At 39.6% G+C, this 27,094-nt stretch overlaps 1 protein-coding gene across 1 annotated transcript in view; it reads left to right on the forward strand.

Moving 5' to 3' along the window:
- LOC132650793 (zinc finger protein 120-like) overlaps window positions 1–27,094 on the forward strand; it is a 1,051,774-nt gene that overhangs the window by 606,993 nt on the left and 417,687 nt on the right. The window lies entirely within an intron of this gene.

Here is a 27,094-nt window from a genome sequence, read left to right on the forward strand (position 1 = left end):
ATTCACCATGGACAAATAGGCTTCATCTCAGGCATGCAAGGATGGTTCAACATATGGAAATCCATCAGTGTAATCCACCACATAAACAAATGAAGGAGAAAAACCACATGATCATCTCCTTAGATGCCAAAAAGCATTTGACAAAGTCCAACGCCCATTCATGTTTAAAGTCTTGGAGAGATCAGTGATACAAGGCACACACTTTAACATAGTAAAGGCAATATACAGCAAGCCTATAGCCAACATCAAACTCAACGGAGAGAAACTTAAATCAATCCCACTGAAATAAGAAACAAGACAAGGCTGCCCACTCTCCATATCGCTTCAACATATTACTTGATGTCCTAGATAAAGAAATAAGAAAACTAAAGGAGATCAAGGGGATACAAATCAGAAAGGAAGAGATCAAAGTGTCATTATTCACAGATGATATGATAGTATACACGAGCGACCCCCAAAATTTAACCAGAGAACTCCTTCAGCTGATAAACACCTTCAGCAAAGTGGCAGGATACAAAATCAACTCAAAACAATCAGAAACCCTCCTGTATACAAAAGATAAAAGGGCTGAGAAAGAAATAAGGGAAACAACACCCTTCACAATAGCCACTAATAATATAAAGTACCTTGAGGTGACTCTAACCAAGCAAGTGAAAGACCTGTTTGAAAAAAAACAAACAAACAAACAAAAAAAACTTTAAGTCTCTGAAGAAGGAAATTGACGAAGATATCAGAAGATGGAAAGTTCTCCCATGCTCATGGATTAGTAAGATTAGCATTGTGAAAATGGCAATCCTGCCAAAAGCAATCTACAGGTTCAATGCAATTCCCATCAAAATACCAACTCAGTTCTTTACAGATATTGAAAGAAAGATTCTCAGCTTCATATAGAGAAACAAAAAAACCCAGAATCTCCAAAAAAATCCTGTAAAAAAAATTGATCATCTGGAGGTATCTCCATCCCCAATCTCAAGCTGTACTACAGAGCAATAGTAGTACAGGTAAAAACTGCATGGTATTGGCATAGAAACAGAAATGAGTATCAATGGAACTGAATAGAAGACCCAGAAATAAATCCACACACTTATGAATACTTGATTTTTTACAAAGAAGCCAAAACCATTCAATGGAGACAAGGGAAAAAGAATGGAATTGGGAGGGAATGAGGGAGTGGGATACAGCTGGGATACTGAGTTAATAAAATATAACTAGTAATAAAAAATTAAATTAAATTAAAAAAGAAATAAAGAAAATAATTCAAAGAATCAAGGAGACTAAGAGCTGGTTCTTATAGAGAATCAACAAGAGAGACAATCATTAGCCAAACTAAGTAAAGGGCAGAGAAACTATCCCAATCAGCAAAATCAGAAATGAAAAGGGGGACATAACAACAGCCACTAAGGAAATCCAAACAATCATTAGGTCTTACTACAAAAGTCTGTATGCCACACAATTTGAAAATCTAAATGAAAGGGACAATTTTCTTGATAGATTCCATCTACCAAAATTAAATCTAGATCTGAATAAACCTATATCCCCCAAGGAAATAGAATCAGTCATCAAAAGTCTCCCTTCTACTTGGTTTCAGCTCAGAATTCTACCAGACTTTCAAAGAGCTAACTCTAATTCTCTTCCAACTATTCCACAAAATAGATATAGAATGAACATTACCAAACTCATTCTAGGAAGCCACAGTCACCTTGATACATAAACCCCACAAAGACCCAACAACAACAACAACAAAAAGAAGAGAACTTCAGACCTATCTCTCTTATGAACATTGATGCAAAAATACTCAATAAAATACTTACAAAGCAAATCTAAGAACACATTAAAGATACCATCCACCATGTCCAGGCTAGAGCAGTAAAACAACTAAAGGAGATCAAGGTGATACAAATCAGAAAGGAAGAAGTCAAAGTATCACTATTCACAGATGATATGATAGTATACATGAGTGGACCCACAAATTCTATCAGAGAACTAGTACAGCTGATGAACACCTTCAGCACAATTGCTGGTTAGAAAATTAACTAAGAAAAAAATCCCAAGTCTTCCTGTGTACAAAAGAGAAGTGAGCTGAGAAATAAATTGGGGCAACAACAATAGTCACCATATAACATAAAGTACATAGTCACAAATAACATAAAGTACATCGGTTTAACTCTTACCAAGCAAGGGAAAGATCTGTATGAAAAAAACTTCAAGTCTCTGAAGAAAGAAATTGAAGAAGATATCAGAGATGGAAAGATTTTCCATGCTTATGGATCAGTAAGAATAACAGCAAAAATGGTCATCCTACCAAAAGAAATCTAGAGATTAATGCAAATCCCATCAAAACAACAACACAATTCCTTACAGACTTTGAACGTACAATTCTCAACATCAAATTAAAAAATTAAAAGAGAATAGTTAAAACAACCCAGTACAATAAAGAACTTCTGAAGTTATCTCCATCCCTGATCTAAAGTTATACTATAGAACAATAGTAATAATAATGGCATAGTACTGGCAGAGAAACAGACTTGTGGATCAATGGAATTGAATCAAATACCCAGAAATAAACACACACACCTACAGACAGGCAGGACTAAGTCCAGAAATTTATACACTGAATCCCCACAGTGTGTCCTTCTCCTCATCAAGCTACTTAAGACCTCCATCCCATGGTACTACAGCAGAGAATCTCCACTTCCACTCTCAAAAGACTACCATATAAGTGTTCTGTTTGAGAGAAAAATCCTGCTTTTGGAAATGCCTGTCTGTTCTCTTTTAAGTCCATATCAACTGCATCAGTCCTGATCTAACAGACACTACAACATGCACTGAGGAAAGCAGAGAATCATAGGTTCCTATTTTAAAAGTCTTCATTCAACTAAGCATTTAAATGCAAAAAATAAATGGGTAGAGTTCTAAATGTATAAAATCTAACAACATTAAATCAAGATGAAATAAATTATTAAAACACACATAACAACCAAGATAGAAATGGTAATTTAAAAATCTCTCAATTAAAAGAAAAAAAAAAGAAAAGCCTAGGTCTAGAGATTCAGCATGAATTCTACAAGAGTCTCAAAGAACTCATTGCAATACTCATCAAAGTATTCCACATAAGGGAAAAGGAAGAAACACTTCCATATTTGTGTTAAGACACCAGCAGCTTTATCTTGATTACAAAAAATCAACTTCTGAAAATTAATAACACAACCTAATATTGTGTTAACTAATTAATAAGTCATGTTATAAAGAACTTCTATACAGGTACTCAGTTATCCGTACAAGAGAAATAGTCACTTACCTAATACATTATGACTGGAAGCCACGATTACAGATTATGTCATTATTAATGTCAAATATTACTGATTCCCATAATACTAATTATATAGTATACAAACATTCACATTTTATCTTTTATTTCCTTATCATTGACTGAATGAAAAGTTCAATTTACTTGCTCAACAATCATCTTGATATCCTATTTGAAGGTGATTTCCAAGTGTAAACGGGGCCTAGTTTATATCTTGTTGGTTTAAAACCCACACATTACACTTATCACTAACACGTTGAGATACGGCCTAGACTCATGAGCACTGTCTGTGTTCTAAAATTTAATGATGGGAGCACAGTTTTGATTTCACCTTCATCAGACCTTACTAATAATCAATAATCTGTGAAAACAATTAGTTTTCAGTTACTGCTGACTTTAGGACAGGCTATTTATTGTCCACGAAAGGATTTTCTTATGGTCTTTTGTCATATAGATTGTATTTTAGGTGAAACGGTTGCTTTGGATGTGATGCCATACTCTATGTCTCATGGCATTGGACATATTCCATGAAATCATAAAAATTTTGATTATTGAACTTGCTATATTTTTTTCATTGTACATTATTTTTTATTTATTATTTTTATATTAATTACAGTTTGTTTACTTTGTGTCCCAGCTGTAGCCCTCTCCCTCATTCCCTACCAATCCCACACTCCCTCCCTCATCTCCTTCCTGCCCCTCTCTAAATCCACTGATGAGAGAGGTTCTCCTCCCCTTCCATCTGGTCCTAGCTTATCACGCCTCTTCAGTGCAACCAAGGACCATGAATGGATATAACCTAGAACCCCTGCCCATATATAACCCATCGCAGCTCAGTATCCAACTGGGTTCCCTAGTTAGGGGAACAGGGACTGTCTCAGACATGAACTCAATGGCTGGCTCTTTGACCTTCTCCCCAAGGGAGGAGCAGACTTGCTAGGCCACATTAGAGGACATTGTAGTCAGCACTGAAGAAACTTGCTATATTTTTACACTATGTATACAGATATCTTAGAGAATTTCATCTCATACTAGGAAAATATTTGTTGAAAGACATTCAAATTTAATGTCTTCAAATGAGTGCTTTCAGTCCCCAAATCATGAAAGATACAAATGTATACACATACACTTTGACAGAATCTTTTTTCCATTTTAATTTCTACTTTCAACTATAAGATGAAAACGTTTTATTGGCTTGACGGCAGTGAATTACTTACGAATAATATAAAATCCTGATGCTTCCCTTGCTTATGAGTGAGGCTTACCTGACATGGAAGAAGGCAGTCCATGTTTCTGTCTTCTTTAGGTCCCATTTTAATTTTGCTCAACAGCATTTTATGGAGGGCATGGGACACTGCATGCACTTCATTCCATATGGAATAGCTGGGCTCAGAAACGGTCACCACATCATTTTCTTCTGGTTTAATCTCTATAGAAATTGGGTATGGGTCATGATTTTCACATAGCAAAGCAGGGGGTAAGCAATCAAACCTGTCAATCCAGAATTTATGGAAGTAAAATCCCCTGGGTACTGGGAGAGTGTAGGTGACTAGAGAAAGTTCATTATGCCAGGGATAGCTCTTGCCTTTGAATATGAGACATTTCCTCTGAAAAAGTTCATCAAGTCATTCCTAGCTGATACAGACTCTAAATAAAATGTGTTGGTTTGCCATGTTCTACACCTTCCTTCTGGTTGAAAATATTTTATTTACCATGTGGAAAAACTGCAGTTACTTATATGATGACAGAATACCTGCACATTTACCTATGTATGTTGGTTCAAATTCAGCAAATCAACAGCAAATAGTACCCAAGTTTCAATTAGCTGCCTGTTTTTCTGCACAACCACACAGAACTTTCTTTCTTCCTTCCTCTCTTCCTTCCTTCCTTGCTCCCTCCCTCCCTCCCTCCCTCCCTCCCTCCCTCCCTCCCTCCCTCCCTCCCTCCCTCTCTCTCTCTCTTTTTCCTTCCTCCTCCATCTCTTTTTCTCTTTGCCCATATGTATATGCCTTTAAACCAGCTGAGGTGGCCAGATCCTTCTGTACTGAGTCCCCAGCACCCTAACATTTAAGCCCAGTGCACCTTACCTACTCAACCCCCAGCCCCCCCTTGCTCGTGCACAGGCGGGCCAGCAGAGGGCGCCAGAAAAACATATATAAGGTCCTGCACAGCCTTTTCCCTGGGCGTGGTGCACCCATCTCCCCCAGAAAGCATGCATGACTGGTGGGAGCAGAGGACTGTGCTCTCTTCCCGCCATCTCTCTGCCTGCGGTTCCACCCCGTGCACGAGCCGCTCGGGGACTCCAGGAGGATGGATGGAAAGCGAAGAGTGGACAGAGGTGGGAGGCGGGGAACCCCAAAATCCCTCCTACTCCCCTTCCTCCCCTCCCCCACCCCACATGTGAGCAGGACTATGAGTCCATAACTGCTTGGGATAAGAAGATTGCTGACCTGGGAAAACCCTTCCGGGTAGCAGTGCGTCTCTAGCAGAAGTCCCGCCCCTTCGGGCTTCGCTTCCGGTATCTGCCCCGCATAGAGTGGAGACTTCCAGGCTCGGAGGCTACGAGGGCGCCCCGCCATCTCCCTGGCCCCCGCCATGGGGATGTAAACACAAACCCTCTAGTCACAGATGGACCTTCATCCCTTCGTTTCTCGCTGGTCACGGAAGTCCCAACGGTCCCAAGATGCATTGCGGCAGACACCCACCTGCCTAAGAACTACAAACATGGCTTCTGAGCAAGGACTTCTGGGATTCTGAGAACTACAAAAATGGCATCCAGGCGGCGCGATGCATCCGGGGATTGCTTGTAGTCACGAGTCTGTGTCTCTCCCTGTAGGCTGCCTGAACTGTGGCCCAGGAGTTGCCTACAGATCCCAGAATCCCCTGCGTGCTGTTCCCACCATCGTAAGCCTTTGTTCCTAAGCTTCTCACCTGGTGGCTTGGCTAGGAGCCTGGAAATAGGCTCTGGAAGCATCTTCTAGGTGCTGCAGGACGCAGTGGCACATCTTTGTCCTCAGACCTTACACAGCCTTTCCCCTGGTTCTGGTGTCTGTAAATCTCTCTCTCACGCCATACTGTTCCTGGCATCACAATTGGGCAGGAGCTTTGTGACGTCTACTCCTCGCCCCCTGTCCCATAAGCTAACACGCTTGGCTGCTGTTTTTATTGCTCCTGTTACTACATTAAAATGCCCAGTCCCTGGTAGCTGAAGAAGGGGTCCTTGGGTCTCCTTTAATTATGTCAGGAGCTAATCTCAGAACAAAAGGCCCCCTTTTTATAACCCTTTGAACTTTTGGCTAGATGCTGTATTTTTTTTTTTTTTTTTTTTTGTAAGGGAAAATGAAGTGGTCAGTTTTAGTTTTCCTCCTTAGCAGCCGTGTAGCCAGTCTCTAATTATAGAGAAGAAATACTGGGCTTCCTCCCCTATTTCTTTTCCTTTCAATCATCCTTCGTGGTCAGTTTCCTGGATTGGCTTGCAAACCTTAACACTGTAGTATAGTTAAAACATTAGAAACACAAAATCTTAAAAACTGTTATTAAAAGTTGCATTGACAAAGATCAAGTAACTTACACATACTGCAAGCCTATTAAATAATACCAAAGTATTTGACATAAACTTTAACATAAGAAGGAAATCAAAAGATATACTCTAACTCCCAAAACATAATTGTTAGTCAAGATGTTATAGTCAGCAAAGGTATGACCAAATTGAAGGAGGAGTATTCTTTTATGGTAGAAAACTTATTAAAAGAGTTTTTATGTACAAAGACAGCTCTATAGACAAAATTAGCTAAAGCAATAAAATAACTAAAGGAGATTAATGGGATACAAATTGGTAAGTAGGAAGTCAAACAATCACTAATCACAAAAGATATGATAGTATACACAAGTGACCCCTGAAAATTCTACCAGAGATTTCCTACAGCTGATGAACATGTTCAGCAAAGTAATTGATACAAAATTAAATTTAAAAAAATCAGTAGTCCCCCTGTATACAAAAGAAAAAGGCTGAGAATGAAATTATATAAACACCCTTCACAATAGTCACAAATAAAATAAAATATCTTGCTGTAACTCTAACCAAGCAAGTGAAAGACATGTATGACAAGAACTTTAAGTCTATGAAGAAAAAAAAAAAAAAGAAGTGGAAAGATTTCCCATGTCCGTGGCTCAATCTTTTTTCATACACCTGGTTACCTGGTTGTTACCTGGTTATGTTTTTATAAATAAAAAGCCTAACTTAGAAACAAACCAGCATCATATTCTGGCTCCTGATTGCAGATTATGGTCCTGAATGGTCAATTTTTGTTTAGCATTCAATAACTTCCATCAGTCTGAGTTTGGTGTTTGAGTGGTTAGTGTATGGCTATTCCTGAACCCATAACACCTCCACAAGTACAGGTGCAAATGTGAAAATTCTGCTACCTTTTATGTAATCTACCCCCATTATACCTTCTAGAACTGGGTAAATACCCATTGGATGAGTTAGAGGAGCACTAGACCTATTGTAATTTGGGCATTAACCAAAACTCTATTAAACACCTGACCTCCTGAGGCTCCTACTTTATGTGAAGTGCTACAATATTTTTGGTATCTCCAGGAATCCATATTAATTCAGAACTAGCATATAATAGATAGAAAAAAATTGAGTTTTTTCTTTACCCTTGTATGAAATTATGCTTTTGAAAGGTAGTAGATGTCGGGAAGGACTGCAGAAAGGCTAAAAGTAAAACTTTTAGGGGATTTGTCAGGCTCCTTTTGCAGGAAAACATTGTATTTCCTTCATTCAAGAGGTTCTCAATTCATTTACCACTATCCCACACCCTTAAAATCCATTCCTCAGATTTCAGTTTGCCATCACTCAGCTTTTTTTAAGCAATTGAGCACATGGAGTCTTTGCACAAGATGAACATGAACTGAAGGCAGTTAGCAAACTTTTCCTTAAGGTGTTTTCATCACTGAACTTGGTAGTGCACTTCTAGACACGTTCCTGTGTGAAAGCAAAATAAATAATGCAGTATATTTACATGAGCTTAAGCTTGTTTAAGCAATTAAACTCATGGTCTTTGCACAAAGCAATGACAGCTACACCTGGAAGGCAGAGGCCATCTTGTTTAACACACACTTTCACCTTTCTGTGAATTCTGAGAATCAAATTTATGTTGTCATGTTTGCACAGCAAGAACATTGATTATCTAGCTGTCATACATATCAACTTGCTACAAAACTACTGCACTCTGTTCTTGTCTTTAAAAATTGTGTAAGAATGAATTTAAAAAGTAACAGAGCAATTACTGTTGCACAGGAAATGAAGAAATAATCAAATTTACATAAGTAAGGTTTATTGCTTATTATTTCAATTAAGGACTAAAATAAAAAAAACAAGATATAGAAGAAAAACTGTGGGAAACTGTTCAAATAAAATGCTTGATTATTGGCTTGCATTTACATATAAGAAGATTGATTCTTGGCCTATTCTTGTTCCCTGAGGAATTTCAGAGTGAATGCTCCATGGATTCATTATAAGATTCATTATAAAAAAGTGCAGAAGAGAGAGGGTAAAACAAGATGGTAGTGATCTTCCTGGGTCAGAGGGGACAACCTGTTGACAGTTTCATATAAACTTAAGCAGATACTTGCCCATGATCTAAGAATTTTTCTGTTCTGTTGCTCTCCTTGTGAAGTTCCTGTTCTCTCCAGCTCTTACTATTTGAACACAGGGAACTTCACAGAGACTCATACTCCAACCAAGGACTTTTCATGGAGATAACCTAGAACCCTGACAATGCAGCCACTTCTGATGAGAACTGATAGACTAAGATCAGAAAGAAGGAGAGGATGACCTCCCCTATCAGTGGACTTGGGGAGGGGCATGCATGCAGAAAGGGGGGGTAAGGTGGGACCGGGAGGGGAGGAGGGAGGGGCTTATGGGGGATACAAAATGAATAAAGTGTAATTAATAAAAGTTTAGGAAAATAATTTTTCTGTTTTAACCCAAGAAAAATAAATACATGCCAATATTCAAAGATCCTGTCCAATATCTATTTTATTCTGAATAACCAAAATCTGGAAACATAAATAAATATCCACCAACTGATGAATGAATGAACAAACTGTATTTTACATCTCAGTATAAACAAACAATGATATTGCTAAAGCTGGAGATGCAGCTCTATTGATAAGAGTGTTTGCTTAGCATGTAGTATGCCCCAGATTTCATTTCTAGGTTCACAGAAACTGGCCTTGATGGTATACAAGTATAATCATAGCACTGGTGATAAAAGCAGGAAGATGAGAATTTCAAGGTCAAGGTCTTTGACTACATCATAAATTTGAGGTTAGCCTGATCTATACGAGAAAGTGTAAATCAGCCTTCACTGAGAGAAAGCAGGGATCCCTAGAGGAATAGTTGATTACAGGGCCACACTTGCTTAGTGTGTAAACACCCCCATGTCAGAGGCTTCATAACACAAAGGAGAAGAAATGGCTGTGTATGTATGCCAGAAATATCTTGGGTCAAAAGTAGTGATGCTGAAAGAATGATGGAAATGGAACATGTCAAAAAGACACAGAAGGGGTTGATGAGATGGCTCAGAGGTTAAGAGCGCTGTCTGCTCTTTCAAAGGTCCTGAGTTCAATTCTAGTAAACATATGGTGGTTAACAACAATCTATAATGAGATCAGTTACCTTCTTCTGGCCTGCAGGCATACATGCAGGCAGAGCACTGTATACATGATAAAATAATCTTTAAAAAAAAAACACAGAAGCCAGATATATAAGCTCTCATTAGTCAAATGAAAAAACAATTTAAACATCAAAAAGATCTGCATATCTATGTCCTCCCAAAATTTCTATGTTGAAGTCCTAAGACCCAAAGTAACAGAACTGCATGAGGTCTTTGGGAGGTACTCAGGTCTTGGAGGTAAAGCCCTTATAAATAGGTTCATAACCTTATTGAAGTGATCCTATAAAATCATGTGGCCCTTTAGAACATTGAGTTTAAAGTGAGAACAGGACTGTAGAGAAGTATGCCCCCAAGTAGACCTTATAATTTAACTTTAGACTTTCCAGAGTTCACGACTGTGAAAAGTAAAACCTTTGTTTATAAATCATTTGTCACTTAGCCTTAGCAGACTAAAACAAACAGTAACAGTCCAGTCCACTACAGAAGGCACATAAATCATGAATCCATATTGATGTAAGTGTATGGGAAATGCATTAACATTCTGATGAGGACCAAGACACAGGGTGTCAAGGTACTTATGGGGGTGCAGCGTATTAACTGTAGTAGAAAAGCCTGGAAAACACTGATTACAAGTAATCAAAGTGAAAGTATGTACCATCTGACAGGTACCGTGTGTGCCACTGTTGTGATACCCTTGTCCCAGTTTATGTATTGATCCATGAGAACACAGAGAGCTCAGAGAGAGTCTATTAAAATAACTAACATGGGATATTAGCCATATAGTACAGGATAACCATGGTACAACCCACAGACCTAAATAAACTAAGTAACATGGAGGGTAGAAGAGAGGATACTTGAATCCCACTAAGAAGGGGACAGACATGAGAAGTGGATCAAGAGAGGAAGTGGGTGGGAGATTGGGGATGAAGAGCAGAACAGGAGGGAGATCAGGTGTGGGTAAAGTGAGAATGGGGGTGAGAGGGCTAGGAGAGAAGGGAGATTGGTGTTGAGGCATCTCTGAGACAAGATGAAGACCTGGAATTTTAGAAGTGCCTGGGAAGATCTGAGGGTGACCGTACTGAGACTCCTAGCAGCAGGGATATTGAAACTGAAGTAGACACATCCTGTAGCCAGAGGAGGGAGGGGGACACCAACCAACTCAGAAAACTCTCACTGAAATTTGACCACCTACAAGATATGCAGGGATAAAAGATGGCACAGAGATTGAGGAAATGGCCAACGAATGACTGGCACAAGTTGAGACCCAACCCATAGAAAAGACTCAACTTCTGATACTATGAATAATACTCTGATATGCTTGTAGACAGGGGACTAGCATAACTATCATCTGAGAGGCTTCATCCAACAGATAATGGAAACAGTTGCAGAGACCCACAACCAAACAAACATTGGCAGAATTCAGGGAGTCTTGTGGAAAAATTAAAGGAAGGACTGAGGGAGCTTGAGGGGTAGGACACCACAAGACCTACACAGCCAGCTCACCTGGGACCATGGTGACTCATAGAGACTGAACCACCAATTAAAGAACATGCCTGTACTAGTCCTAGGTCCCCTACACATATGAAACTGATGGGCTGCTTGTCCTCAAGTGGGTTCCCTAACAACTAGAGCAGGGTCTGTCTATGACTTGGACTCTGGTGCCTCCCTCTGGATCCCATTTCCCTAGCAGGGCTGCCTTGTCTTGCCTCAGTGAAAGAGGAGGTATTTAATACTGATGTAAATTGATGTGCCAGGGTGGGTTGGTTGGGGGCTAGCTTGGGAAAATGGGTGAGTGAGATGAGGGTGGGCCTAGGACGAGAGGAGGGAGTGGGGTTGTGAGTGCGATGTAAAGTGAACAAATAAATAAATTAATGAAGACAAAATATAATTGACCCGCAGTCATCAAAAGTGACAGTATCATGAAAAAGATGATGGAACTATTCCATACTGAAAGAGACTAAAGAGATAAGGAAACAATGCAACACTTAAATGTGCCAACTTCTTCAACAATTATGTGAGTAATAACATAGTCAACAAAACCCAAATTAAATGTAATACTGTGTCAGCGTGAATTAACAATTCTGATAACTGCACTGTCATTATGTAAGACAAAGTTCTTGTTTGTATAAAATCAACACTAAACCATTCTGAGTGACAGAGCATAAGGTCAGCAGCTTCCTCTCAAAATGTTCAAAGTAAAACAGCAATTAACTGTACATACTTGGAACTATCTTCAAGTTTGTTATTGTTTCAAAATTGTTGTGGGAAAGCTGCATGTGGTCTTTAACTTCAGCACTTGGGAGGCAGAGGAAGGCAGATCTCTATAGGCACAAGGCCAGCCTGGTCTACATAAGGAATCCCAGGACAACTAGGTCTCTGTAGAGAGAATTTGTATCAAAAAAACAAACTAAATAAAATTGTTGTAAGGAGAAGAACAATGTAACTGAAAACTGAACAAGATTAAAAACAGCTGATTCTCCACACTGGCAGTCTGGGTAAGACTATGTCTATAAGAGACCAAAAAGTGAAATGACATGACATTTTGGAGCAGCAAGAAGATTCTCTAAATACAGCCCACGGTCTTCTTTTTTTTATTGTGTATGTGTGTGGAGGAGAGAGTGTTCATGATGTGGGTAAAGGAAGAATACTAGTGAATACATGGGAAGGTCAGAAGACAACTGTGCAATCATTTTTGCCTTCCACCTTTTCAGGAATTCAGGGTTCAAACTCAGGTCTCCAGGCTTGCCCAGGAAGAGCCTTTATCTGCTAAGCCATCCTACCGACCTGCAAGTGATTCTCTTAAATGACCTCAATTAGGTAATAGTGAGAAAAAATGTGAAGGGTCCCTTCTCTTAAACAATTTCTTAGGGATGAATAAATAATAAAAAAGAGATGAGTAGAACATTAGTACAGTAGTGCTACCAACGACTAACAATCATCCAAACACAACCTAAGCACTTCCTGAGACAAGGGGCTGCTGGGCTGGTAGCTAAAATTCCTTGCAAGTATAAAACTGGATTAAACCTGAAATAAAAGAGCTTTCCCAGCTCTACAGTAACCTTGTTATTACATCCTGAGTATCTACACATAGCAACACAAAGAAATACAAATAGGAAAATAAGCCTGCGTGAACCCTGTATACTCCTGGCTGTGCAAGTCCATCAAAGTATAAACAACAGTGTATCCACCAAACTGTTCCTTATAAAGAATCTCTGATGAATAAAGGGAACAATCAAATTATGTGAAAGCTAAGTGAAAGAGAGCACCTGCAGTTGCTGTCTTTACTTAAGAAGAGTCACTTCATTCTGGAATGCCTGTACATAGGTCCTCAAACAATGTTCCTAGAAATGTGCACGGATCCTGTGGCCTTTCCAAGTACCCTGCTTTCTTTCGACCCGGATGTCCAAGCTCCCCTACCCTAGGAGCCCCAGGGCAGGCAGGAGGCAGCACTGGACTCTGCACTTCCTTTCCTGGAGTACTGGCCCCAGCATCACTCTTACTCAGAATGCAGAGCACAAGTGTATCCTAGAAACTCCTCACAGTGTGCTCCCACCCTCCCAACCCTGGCAGCAGGAGGGCGAGGTCCCGGGTACCAGCAGCCTCCACAGAAGCTCTTGACAGAACTCAGGCAGGCTCTCCCGACCTGCCCAGCCCACCAGCCCCCAGCTGGAATGCTCAGCTGAGCCTGGGAGCAGAGGCGGAGCCCGGTGGGGGCGGGGGCGGGGGCGGAGGCCGGGGCGGAGGCAGAGCCCAGGCGGTGTCCGCCTAACACCGTTACCTGGCTTCTCCTAGTCTCAGCCTACCACGATGAAGTAGTCCAATAGCCGATCCACCACCGCGCTTGGGAAGCGGGTTCCTGTCGCCAACGCTCGCCACCGCCGCCCACCAGGCCAGGGAGGAGCTCAGCGTTTTTCCCATCAGCATCTGTATCCATAGCAACGGCGCTTCCGTCACGCTTGACAATGGAGGCGCGCACTGCGCCTGCGCTGCGCCTCGCGAAAGCTCCTCCCCCGCTCCACCTGAGTAGGTTCTGGTTCAGGACTCTGTGAGGCCTGAAATTTCTGAAATCTTACTATTAATTTGACAGGACAAAAGGATCTTTGAGATAAGTATCCATCAAAGCATTTCTTTCCTGTTTTTCAAACCCCTTGTCTTAGTTACTTTTCTATCACTGTGCTAAGATATCATGACCAAGGCTGCTTACAGAAGAAACATTTGGTTGGGTGCCTAGAGTTTCAGAGGGTAAGTCCATGACCATCACGGCAGGGACCATGGTGGCAGACAGGTATGGCAGGCAGAGAACCAGAGAGAACAGTGGCTGAGAACTTACATCCTGATCAAGTATGAGGCAAAAGAGCTAACTGAGAATCGTGTGGGGTTTAAAAACTTCAAAGCCCACCCACAGTGACACACCTCTTCAACAAGATCACACTTCCTAATTTTTCCACCAGTGGGGGACCATATTTTCAAACATATGAGTCTGTAGGAGTCATTTTCATTCAAACAACTACACACCTCAATAGCTTCCTATGAAGCAAAGAATTAAGATAAAAAACTTGAATGTCCCAAAGCATCCGAGGTACTTAGATTCTTGTGCTGTTTTGTTGTTGTTGCTGCTCTTTTGTTTTTGAGGAAGAGTTTCATACAATCCAGGTTGACCTTCATTCCTGACCTTCCTGATGCTCCATTTACAGGCATGTGTTACAAAACTTGATATATGAACTTTTTTGTTTGGTTTGTTTTGTTGTTGTTTTGCTTTGCTTTTCAAGAGAGCATTTCCTGCAGCTTTGTCTGGACTGGACTAGGTCTGTAGATCAGGATGGACTTGAACTCACAGAGATCCAGTGTGTGCCACTAAGCCAGCTGACCTCTTTTTTTTATGGGAGTATTTTTATCTTTTGCGTAGATGAGTGATAAGAGTATTTTACTTGTATGAATATAAGTGTACCACATGTGTACCTTATATGGTAGGAACTTGGCAAAAAATAAAATAAAAAAAGCAGAGAATGTTTAGTTTTGTTTTAAGATTTATTATTTATTATGTACATAATGTTGTGTTTGCATGTACACCTGCATGACAGAAGAGGGCGCCAGATTTCATTATAGAAGGTTGTGAGCCGCCATGTGGTTCCTGGGAATTGAACTCATGACCTCTGGAAGAGCAGCTAGTGCTCTAAACCTCTAAGCCATCTCTCCATCCCCACAGAAAGTATTTTTCATCACTAAACCATGTCTTCAGCCCCTCTGGCTTCCTTTTTAATCATTATTATTATTATTATTATTATTTCTTTCTTTTTCCCTATTATATTCCAAACAAATTCACCTTCTTTCATTTCCCCTACTGAACTAAAACGTTCTCAGTTCTGGGCCCTTGAATACATATATTCTTTATCCTTTCTGGGGTGTTAGGTCCCGCTTACTTTTCTTTAGGTTTCATAGTGGATTTTATAGTGATGTATACATTTCTATGCATGGTCTATAACTTTGTTTATGGTGGATTACCCCACAAGACTGTAAGCTTCTAGAGAAAGAATGATGTTTGCATCAATCACTTTTTGTGTGTTCAGGACATAGCACAGTATTGGGTACCTAATTCACAAACAGTAACTATCTGTGGAAGGACAAATAACCTTTCAAACAGTAAATACCGTTAACAATGTCTTAATAATCTGATAGTAATACAGAATTCTCACCTAGAGGATGGGGACATGTAGCATTTTATTTGTTAATGTCAGCCATTGTGCTTTCTGTAATAAACTTCTCCTGAAGTCTTTTTTATCTTGTTTTGTTACTGCTGTTAATAGGACAGCCTCCTCTATGCCTGATGCCTTCTCTGTGTTCTCTTTCATTTATCCCATTACAAGTTACTTCCTTTAAGCTTTAGTGAGCTTTAGCATCTGGCTTTATTATACTCAAAGACTATCTGTATCTGCCTTTTTGTACAGAAGCTAGGAATACAGCTCAAAGGTAGAACATTTGCTTCACATATAGAAGATAAGAAAGGAGGAGGAAGGGGAGGAGAAAAAAGGAACAGAAGAAGCAAAGCGTTGCTTTTCTTTATACAGATGCCCTTCCTTAAATACAGGGGTTAACAGTCTTCCTGTTTCTGACTTCCAAACAAGATAGAAATTTCAGATACAGCAACAGTGCTACTTATTTGGTGCTAGTTTTTAACCCAGTCACTCTCCTGACATTCACTCTGCAAGTGCTTTATATGTAGTTGGTTTTATGTACATGTTCATTTTCTGGGAAGAATCTATATTTTCATTAGGTTTTATGAGAGATCACATCCTCAGAAAATGTCCTGGGCTTTGCATCCTACCATACTTATCCCTAGGAGACCATATCTGGAAAGCTGATTATCTCCTCTTTGTACATCATTTGATGTTATGATTTCAGGATTCATCTTGAACCTTGTTTTCAACAAAATGTTGTAAACATGGCTTTAGCTTAAGAGGCATTTTGTGCCTCATGAAAAAAAATCATCATAAAATGTTCTGTCTGAAAAGAGCATCTGAGTTCATTGTACAATGCACTCAGTAACTTTAATTTATTCACTAACATTATTAGTACTGTTTGTTGTTTTTCATTACTTTTCTAGAGATCCAAGCATGATGACCCTGGTGTAAGGGACTGTGCACACACTGTTAACTAAGAAAATAAAACCACACATTCAAAACAAGCAAAACCTCTAAATATTGATAAGAATTAGGTTTAGATTTATGGCCCAAAAATAATTCAGTTGAAAGGTGAGGAAGACATTGAAACACCATTATTCAGCAAGCTTTTAGAGCATATACATATGTGTGTGTGTGTGTGTGTGTGTGCAAATAAGATGAAAGAACGCATGCATAAACACAACTTAAAGAATTCTTGGGCACACACACAAAAATTGGAACATCATTAAGCAGGATTTTTTCCTTTCAGTTTTCTTGCCAGGGAGATTTTGAATATTTTCCTTCCCTCCCCTCCCCTTCATTTCCTTCCTTGCTCAGTGTGAATTTACAAACCTTGTACTTGAATGGAGTCAATTCTGTGAAAGCATTGCCCAAAGGCCCCCTGCTACCTCACTTCTAGATCTTGAATAAAAAATGCATTCTAGCTATTTTTTTTCTTGCACTGGTGATTTTTCTGGGGGGGGGGTAGACACCCAGACATGGTGAATTCCTCATCTATTCCTCCCTCCTATCCTGGCTTATGTCCTTTAGCACTTTGGGGAGCACACTGACAGAGGTTTCCCACCCATGCAAACCATAGTCATAAATGTGCTTTCTAAGCTTTTCTAACAAAATTCTTCCAGTTGCCAGACTGAGACCTTTCCCACAAAAGAATTGGCTTGGTTCTCAAGCAACAATCTCATAAGTGAAGCCAGGCTAATAAGTCATGTGCCAAGGTGTATTGGCATGGTGCCAATACACTGGCACAGACCCAGGAGATCAGTGGAGCCAAGACTTCTCCTTTTGGGTTCAGTCCACTTCCTAGTTGTAGTCACCTATGGCTCAAAAAGAAGTTTGAGGGATTAGGGATGTAGCTCAGTTGATAAGAGGTAGAGCAGAAGGATCAGAAATTCATGGTCGTCTTATAGCTGTGTAGTTTCAGGCCAGGCTGTGCTACAGGGTATCCTAACCAAATAATAATAATAGTAATAAACAGAATACATTATGGCTAAGAGCATATTTGACGATTATTGTTCCAAGCCAGAGCTAACCTCAGGTCATCAACTTTCCTCAGAGAGGAAGCAAGGAGGCAACAAGGTTCAGCCCAACAGAATTTTCTGCACACATACCCCTCTCCAACCAAGCCCTCCCAGCCTACCATGTGGAAATGTGTGCTCCCACTGGAGACCAGAGGTGCCCCAGCTTGTAATGCTGAGTGCATGGGGCAGGCAAAGTCACCATGGGGCACAATTGTTTGGTCACTGGCCCACTGAGACCATCACAAGCAAACAAAACTACAAAAGAACAACACAATAAAAAATGTACTGGGTACAATGTGTGCAAAGAGAATGGAAGAAGAAGAAAATACCAAAACTCAGAACACTGGCTTGTCTCTCAATGGGCCCTCTATCCTGTTTCGTTAGTGATGTCCTACCCTGAAATCAGGCTCCACCAAATTACACCAGAGTTTGAAACGGTAACCTGCATTCAGCCAGACCAGAGAATGGAGCAGCAACATATCTGTTGATCTCTACCAGAACAGAGGCCAAAGCACCAGGCAAACTCTGCCAGACCAGAGACCACGGCAGCAGCAAATCTCTGTAAGATCAGAGTCCAGAGCAGGGGACATGCTCTGCCAAACTCGAGGCCAGAGTAGTGGCTAAGCTCTGCCAGACCAGAAACCAGAGAACATTGGCAGAGGTGCCAAGCCTGGGGCTCCACATACTGTATCCATCCCTTGGCACCTCCTTGCCACTCTCACTGGAGCCTGTGGAGCATGGCTCAAGCCTCCCTGAAATGCGAAAGAATCAAGTCTAGGGGGATAGAAGGATTCTGTTCCATGTCCTCAGTCAGTCCCAGAGACAAAAAAAATGGCAGTGAGAGTCAAAACAGTTAAACAAGACACAGACAGCTAGATCCCATTGCTTGTGCAGCAGAAAAATACACAGAGCCAGATAGCAGATTCCACCACTCCTGCAATGGAAGAAATGAAAGTAGGATATCAGCAAATCTCTGATGCAGCAGCTACCTGCATTGTTTTTGTCCAAAGATCCAGAGATCACAGAAAACTGGGTACTTTACCACACTTTACAGATAGGGGCACATTCATCCTCTCTGAGGTCCAGAGATCACAAAAATCTCAGTGCTCAACTCCTTTTACAGATTTGTCCCTTTGAAGGGGGGTCTGGGAAGTCTTCCAGGCCCCCTCAGGCCCTCAGCTGTCCAAAGCATCAGCTCTAACCTTTCTGACCACACAGATTACACATTTTGCCTCAAGCCCTGAAAAAAGAAACTACAGAAACAAAGAGACAGAAACAGACAGATACTGACAGAGTGCTCACTTACTGGCTGTTGTTCACCTCTATGTGCCCAGGGCATGTGGGAGACTTGGGGATCCAATATGAGAACCCATATGTTATGGCCAGCATTAGGGTCACCAAAGATCAACAGGAGCTGGACCATATATGCAAGAGCAAAGAGTTTTATTTGGGCTTAAACTGGGTCTCTCCATCATTACCAACACAGTGGATCAGAGAGGAGAGCCCTGAGCAGCTGCATGGCAGGGTTTTGATTGGGGTTTCAGGAAGGACCAGGAAGTTCCAGTTTAACAGTTACAAGCTTGGGTGACATTCAGCAAGGGCAAGCTTTTTACAAAGTGATTGGCTAGCTAACATAACTAACATTGAGCAAGATATCTCTAGGCCTCAGGAATGTTAGGTATTTTCTGTGACATTGACTATTCTACTACAAGGTCAGTGGGCTGCTCAGCACAAATGCCCTACTTTGAGATAAGATACCTTCCCATCCTTGTGGTTATCCTCAGGGTATTCCTTGGGTAGGGAATTTTATGACCTTGTTTTTGGAATTGGTGACCCATGGCCTAGTTCCTGCTGATCTTATGGTAGAGTCACTATTCTTGTGACCTTTAGGGGACCTTTTTTAGGCCCAGTTCCTGGTGACCTTTGGTGGTGTCAGGTAGGTTCTCTCAGTTCTAAAAGATCCATTTGAATTTTGTGGGGTTTGTAAATGGTGTGTCCTGTGTCAGAGAGCACTCCAATATTAAGCTGTGATATAGAATAGTAGAATTGATGATGTAAAGAATTTACTATTCTTGAGAAACGAATGGTACCAGTTAGAATTTAACTGAGGGAAGACTGTCTGTAAAACACTCCACAGATAAGTTATATGCTAACCAGGCCTGTTAGAGATTAGGATCCCGGGATACACATGCTTGCTCACCAGGATTATCTAGAAGACAGAGTGAGGCTTTTGTTTGTTTGTTTGTTTGTTTGTTTGTTTAATTTGTAACTTCCCAACGTGTATTTCTTAATTTATGAATGTGAGTGAAAACAGACCAGATTGGTGGCTGTACAGTTTAGGTCAGATAACTTGATCCAGTGAATCTTGAATTTTGACTGTCCTATGCCCATATGTGCAATCCTCATTGACACAGTACTGTCAGTTCAAATTTGAGACACAGGTTATGGGCTAAATCTGTGTCTGTAAGGTTACAGGTCTTGGCAGCTAATATTGTACACAGGGACAGCATCAAACAGTATCATTTAATGGCTTTTCCTCTATAAGAGAATGGCCTGTGTTTTTCAAAGTCAGTATTCCTATGTGTTTTTTTCAACTAAGAGGTTAAGAGCACTGGCTGCTTTTTCAGAGGTCACAAGTTCAGTTCCCAGCAACCACATGGTGGCTCACAACCATGTATAATGAGATCTGGTGCTCTCTTCTGGTGTGCAAGTGTACATGCATGCAGAACACTGTATACATACTAAATAAATAAATCTTTTAAAAAGTCAGTTATTGGGGTTAAGGATTTAGCTCAGTGGTAGAGCGCTTGCCTAGCAAGCACAAGTCCCTGGGTTCGGTCCTCAGCTCTGGGAAAAAAAAAGCCTGTTATTGGTATTGTTAAATTTTATTTTGCTAATGCCTCATTGCTCTAGTCTCTTATTAGTTAGTATTCTCTGATAATCCCCAGTCATTAAGAATTTCATTCATTTTTTCTCTACTGCTTTGCTATTTGTTTTTCTTTAAAGCAATGTCTCCGGTAGATCAGCCTTCCACATGTTATGTAGTTTACACTTTATTTGAACACTGAATACAACCTGTACTGCCAGTGCCTAGAACATAGTCCTGCAACTCTTTTCAGGTGGGTCCTGGCTGGTCAGTGTGAAGTAAAAGAGACCAGTGAATGAGTGTCCACTCATATTCCTGTTTTTGTTTGTTTGTTTTTGAGGTGGGTAATTAGAAATAAAGAGGGACCTGTGTAAGAATTGAGTTCACTGACCTACTTTGAAGCTGGTGTAGTTACAACACAAAAAGGGAGGGGAAGAAGGGAAGATGGCAATGAGTCAGGTAATCAATTTTAGACAGTCAGTAAAATTTTGGACATTTCAGAGGATTCACAGACAACAAAATCAACTATATGGATTAGGAGCTGAGCTTTTTTCTGAAAAGCAAATTTCTATAGTTGAACCAGTTAAAACAACACAGAAGTTCTGGAGAAAGTGGTGTGGTAGTGCCTAACAGGTATGTTTCCCCCGTGTTTGAAAATGCACAACCTAAGAGAAAAAGTGTGAGTAATAATTGATATTTCCTAACACATACCTGAAGTCCCTGAAGAATATTGGACCATAAGGCCATTTTAAACTTTTACAAATTATTTTTGAGATTATAATGAAATAGTTTCAACCTCCTAATTTCTCTCTACTCTTATGTCTCAAAAGCTGGGATGAATGGTTAAGGTGCCTACTTAAAAAATCAAAGCAGATGTAACTGTCAGGTCCTCCCAGCACCTCTCAGTCCTTACCTGTTACAAGGTATGAGTATCATACCCAGATCTCTCACCCTGAAGTTGAGCTGCGCTCCTCCCAGCTGTCCTTCCTTATGTATTCCAACTGTGTTGGTTACCTGGTCTTTTTCATTTATCATTTACTTTCCTGTATTTTGGTCTGGTTCTCCACTCACCTTTCTCCTCTCTTCACACATCGCTCAGGGTAATGTCAACCCTAGACTATCCCAGAAGTTCCTGTGTCTGACTATGTTCTCTCTTCTACCTATAATAAACTTTCTACTCCAACATACCTAGCAATAGCCACATTCTTTTTCTTTTATTTTTCATTTTCATTGAGCTCTCAATAACTACTCCTTGCTTTCAAGTTAATGGCTACTTATTTCTTTAACAGTTGTTACTGTTTGGCTTTGACTGAAGTTTGGCTGAAGGACTTCCCATCTATGAGGTAGAGATGAATGCACTGCACACTGAGTATGTAATGGAATGTGCAACATAAATGACCTGTATCTTGGAAGATAAACAGGTGCCCTGAGAGAGTGGAAGATTGTATTTTAAAAAATTTCCAAGATGAGGGTGTTGCAGGATATTTGATCCCAGTGTGATCCCTTAGATTGTGAACTGTAAAATGCTATGCTTTTTTTGGTCTGGTTGAGCCCTAACACAAACCTTAATTTCAAGAACTTTCTGTTTATCATAAACAGGTGATTATGGTGTAGTTCCGTCAGCCCTAGAATATACCTTTAATACAAAAGCTCTCTGTGCACAGGATTTAATAATGTTAACCCTAGGTCAAGAGGCAAAGCAAGAAACCAGCTGACAGGGATTAAAGAGTAATTGGAAGTTTCAGCTGAAATGTATTTAAGACAGAGTGCAACAGTGGAAAGAGTTTTAGCTTGGTAGCTTTTGGGCTTTTTGAGCTTTGAGCTAGAAAGCCTTGGGTTCTTTTGGCCTATCCCCCCTGAGCTGTCATCTGAGCTGGTGAGCTTTTGGAGCTTTTTCCTCTTAGATGTGAGGTGAGTAGCAAGGTCAGATGTGTGCTTTATCTGCCTTTCTGAATTAGCAAGTTTTCTCCCCAGTACCTAGCTCCTGGGTCTGTATTGGTAAAATCAAACAATTGGGATTTTCATTCTTTTATAACAACACTAGGGTTCTGTGTGCCCCAGGGGTTGGGGCAAAGCTAGAATACCTCTGCTATCTGCATCATTTGATCTTTGATCAACTGGTAGAAGAGGTACTACTGTCCTGAGACTCAGCTGTATTGTCCAAGCTAATGAGGGAGTCTGCATGGGAATAGCAGTCAGGAACAACAGTGGGAGGTAACTTATGGGTTTGTTCTTGGATTGTCCTCTGATGTAGCTGTAGGGAGCTGTGAATGAGACCAGAGCCCATGCCATGGTGAGTGAGGGGTCATTGTTCCCAGGCCAGGCAGAGCAGGTCTTTTGAGCTATGACAGCCTGATCTGCTTTGACCAAGATGGGCTGTGGTTCAAATTCTGTTTCTGTTGTTCTCCATGTGGTGACTTCAGCAGAGATCCTTGTCCTCTGACCCTTCTTGAGTGTTGACTGTCCAAGGAGGAGGGGACCCTGTGGATAGGCAGTAGAATGTTGTGGTGCTTATAGTATCACTATCTAGTGTGCACACCCAGGCATTGCTTTTGCTGTGCATTAGATAGATAGATTGGAAAACTGAAGGTCTCGTTTCTAGAAATGCCTCATGTTATATTACACATGGTTTTGTGTAACAAATTTTACAAATAGTTTTGAAACTGGTAAAAAAAAAAGTGGTGGTGATCATCATTAAGCAATACTTGCTTACTTTTTTTTAAATTTATTTTTTACCTTTCAACTATCAATGAGCACAATGGTGTACTTCAGGGAAATTCAATTCTTGGTTTCAAAAGGATGTTCTGAGGTGCAAAATTTTGTCCGTGTCAGGTGTGACTGGTTTTAGGTAAGTGGATAAGGCAGATTCCACATCTTGTGACATAATCCATGCAGCAAGAAACATATATTAAATTATTCTCCAACATTGTTTAGTGTGTGAGTGTTGGTGAGGGCTGGGCTATACCTGAACCCATGAGGGAACATGATGGACTGCAAGCCATAGCCTGTCTTTATGATCACCTCCATTTTGCAAGAGACTTCTAGAGCAAAAAGACTCTCTGGAAAGGAGATTAGTAGTAGCTGGAGGGTCAGAAATACAACAATTTAGGTGTCACTTTAAGTTTGCCTTGTAGGAGTTCTGAAATCTGTGTTTATTTAATTTGTATTAAATTTAAAAATCAAAGGTATCTCTGGTCCAGTGCACATTTTTCATGTTAGAGTTTCCTTAGGTCTTTTCACGTAAACTTGGGTATATTTTAGGCTTCTGTTTTTTGGCTTTTTCTCTCACCCCCTCATTCTTTCACAATCACTGTGCACATTCTTGATTATTGAAGTTTGTGGTAAGTACAGAAGTCACATCACGCCAGAAGATTATGAGATTTATGACAATAGAATCATCCCTTATTTTTCTGTTTTCCTCTGTTTCTTACCAGGTGGCTTTTCTGATATGAGATAGAGATTTTGGATTGTTCTTTAGCAATCACATAAAGACAATTTGCACTCATGTCGGTAGAAGGCAGAAGAGACAAAATGAAGGTGATGAAGGTGAGTGATACCAGTTGGCTAGTTTACTCCTTCTCTTTTGACATTTTATTTATTTTTATTTTTTGGTGATCTGTCATTTTCTTCAGCAGTTTCATGTGTTCAGTGGTCTCCATATTCTTTAGTTGAATGATTTTATTCTCCTGAAAGTATTAAATCAAAACCCTACCCCAACCCTAATTCAGGGGTGAGGTTCGTTCCTTTTTAGGCATGTTATATCTTTTATAGGGCAAAATGTTTTTTTTTCTTTTTTAAATAGAAAAGTATAATATCTCAATTAAAGTTAAAAAAAATCTGTGAAAGTTTACAAATATACCTTAAAGTGTATTTACTTCTAGATAATAAAAGGCACTCACTTTGATTTTCAGCCTGCCTTTTACAAGCAGCTTTTAAATAAAATCACTGTAAATCCTGTGTGCCTCCCTCTGCCTCCCAGGTGGTATGTAAAGGGCATGTGCCTCCAAAATGCTGGGATTAAGGCTATGAACCACCAACACCCTGTCATTGTAACTTCTGAATTTAGAAAACAACTAATTAATAGATAACTGCTTGTCTCTGCTGGGATTAAATGCATGATCTATCACCACACTGCTCAAATATGTTATATTCACTCCAAATTATTCCAACTTAAACAAGTTTATACCTTTGAATTTACTTCAAACATTTTAAACCTCTTAACTATGTTTAACATGAAACAACAAAAGTATCCTTTTTTATTTAAAAAGAAAACTTTAGTCTTTATTAAGTTAGTTTGGACTGAATGACCACACTGTCTGATGAACAGTTACCTCTGCTTATTCAGGAGATCTCTACTATTCAAATCTAATCATTATCAATTTTGATAGAATCCACCTTTCTTTTCCTGTGGAAACAATCGGTTTTACCAGTGAAGACACAGTTCAGTAATTTCTCACTGTCTACTCCTTTTAGTTTTGTTTACTTCTTTTTTTTTCTAGAGTATTTAGGTATGCTGTTAAGTTTCTACTAAGAGAACATTCTTATTATTTTTTCTGAATGTACTTAGTGGTATGAACTGTCTTCTGGTCAACACTTCCATTGTGTACTATGAGTTTTGATATGTTGTGTATTTATTTCATTGACTTCTAGAAAGTCTTTAATTTCTTTCTTTATTTCAGTTTTGATCCATTTTTTATTCAGTAGAGAGTTGTTCAATTTCTATGAGTTTGTAAGCTTTCTATTGTTTTTGTTATTGGTGATGTGCTGCTTTAAACCTTAGTGGTCTGATAGGATGCAGGAGGTTATTGCAAGTTTCATATATCTTTTGAGACTTCCACTGTTCAAGTATATCATCAATTTTGGAGAACAATATATGTGTTGCTGAGAAGAGGGAACAATCTTTTGTGCTTGGGTGGATGTTCTGTAAACATCATTTGGGTATATTTAGTTTTTTGATGTTAGTTATCTGGACCATTTCTCTGTTCAGTTTGGTCAGGAGGACCTGTCCATTGGTGAGAGTGATATATTGAAGTCTTCCCCTATCAGTTTATGAGGGCCAGGATGTGATGCAAGCTGCAGAATGGTTTCTTTTATAAACTTGGGTGCTCTATGTTTGGGGCATAGATGTTAAGTATTGAAATGTTATATTGCTGGATTTTTTTTAATATGTCATGTCCTTTGCCATCTTTTGATTAGTTGTTTTTGAAGTCTGTTTTGTTAGATATTAAAATTGCTTTACAAGCTTGATACTCTAATTCATTTATTATGAATATCTTTTCCATCCCTTTACCTGGAGATAATGTCTATCTTGATGTGAAGCTGTGTTTGATGTATTTAGAAGAAGGGTTTTATCATACATTTTGTGAGCCTGTGTCTTTTTATTGGTGAATTTGGGTTACTAGTATTAAGAGATATCAACAAACAATGATTGTAAATCCTGGTATTTTGGTGGTGGTAGTAGTTGTTTTAGCACCCTGTGTTGGGCTACATTCATAGATACATATGTTTAAATTTGTCCTTATCATGAAACATCTTATTTTCTCCATTTGCTGATTGAAAGTTTCTGGGCATGGTTAGTAATTTGTCTTCATTTCTGTATTTTTTTAAGAGTCAGAAGCACACTGTCTAAGCCCTTCAACTTCCAGCATCTTTACTGAGAACACAGGATTAATTTCAAAGATCTGCCTTTATTTATTTCTTGGTTGTTTTTTGTTTGTTTTGGTTTGTCTGTTTGATTGGTTGGTTAGTGTGGTCTGTTTTATTTTATTTATTTATTTTTCTGTTGCAGCTTTTCATATTCTTTCCTTGTGCTGTATGTTTAGAGTTTTGGTTATTCTGGTAAGAGGACTTTCTTTTCTGGTCCAATCTCTTTGTGTTTTGTATGCTTCTTGTGCCTTGATAGGCATCTTCTTCTTTAGGTCAAAAATTTTTTCTTGTATGATTTTGCTGAAAATATATTTTGGACCTTTGATCTCATCCTTCTGCTAATCTGATCATTACCATGGTTTGTCTTTTCTTAATATCCCAGAGTTCCTGGATGTTTTGTGGTAGAAACTTTAAGATTTAACATTTTCTTTTACACATGTAAAAGACATGGCATCTAGATGACATCTATGTCATCTTTTTTTCTGTTCTTTTTTACTGTTGTTTTATTTTATTTTCAGTCATGTTTGCTTTTTATAACCTTTGCTGTCACTTTGTAGACCAGGCTGGCCTTGAATTCACAATGGTCCAGTGGTGTCTTCTTCCCTGAGTTCTGGTATTAAAGGAGTGTACAAACACACCTGTCTTTCATTTCTTCTATTTGTTTTCAGTGCATATATTTCTATCTTGATCTCTGTTTGAGTATGAACCTTGCCTCTGTAGTTCCTTGTTATAGTCTTTAAAGTTTTGATTTTCAGGACTCCCTTACTTTATGTTTTTTTTTTTTTTAAATAAATTTCTTTTGGTTTTCTGAGGCTGGAATTCTCTGTGTAGCATTGGCTCTCTTGGATTTGCTTTTTAGACCAGGCCGGCCTCAATGTCAAAGAGATCTATTT

This window comes from Meriones unguiculatus (genome assembly GCF_030254825.1).
Source record: "Meriones unguiculatus strain TT.TT164.6M chromosome 13 unlocalized genomic scaffold, Bangor_MerUng_6.1 Chr13_unordered_Scaffold_33, whole genome shotgun sequence".
NCBI lineage: Eukaryota > Metazoa > Chordata > Mammalia > Rodentia > Muridae > Meriones > Meriones unguiculatus.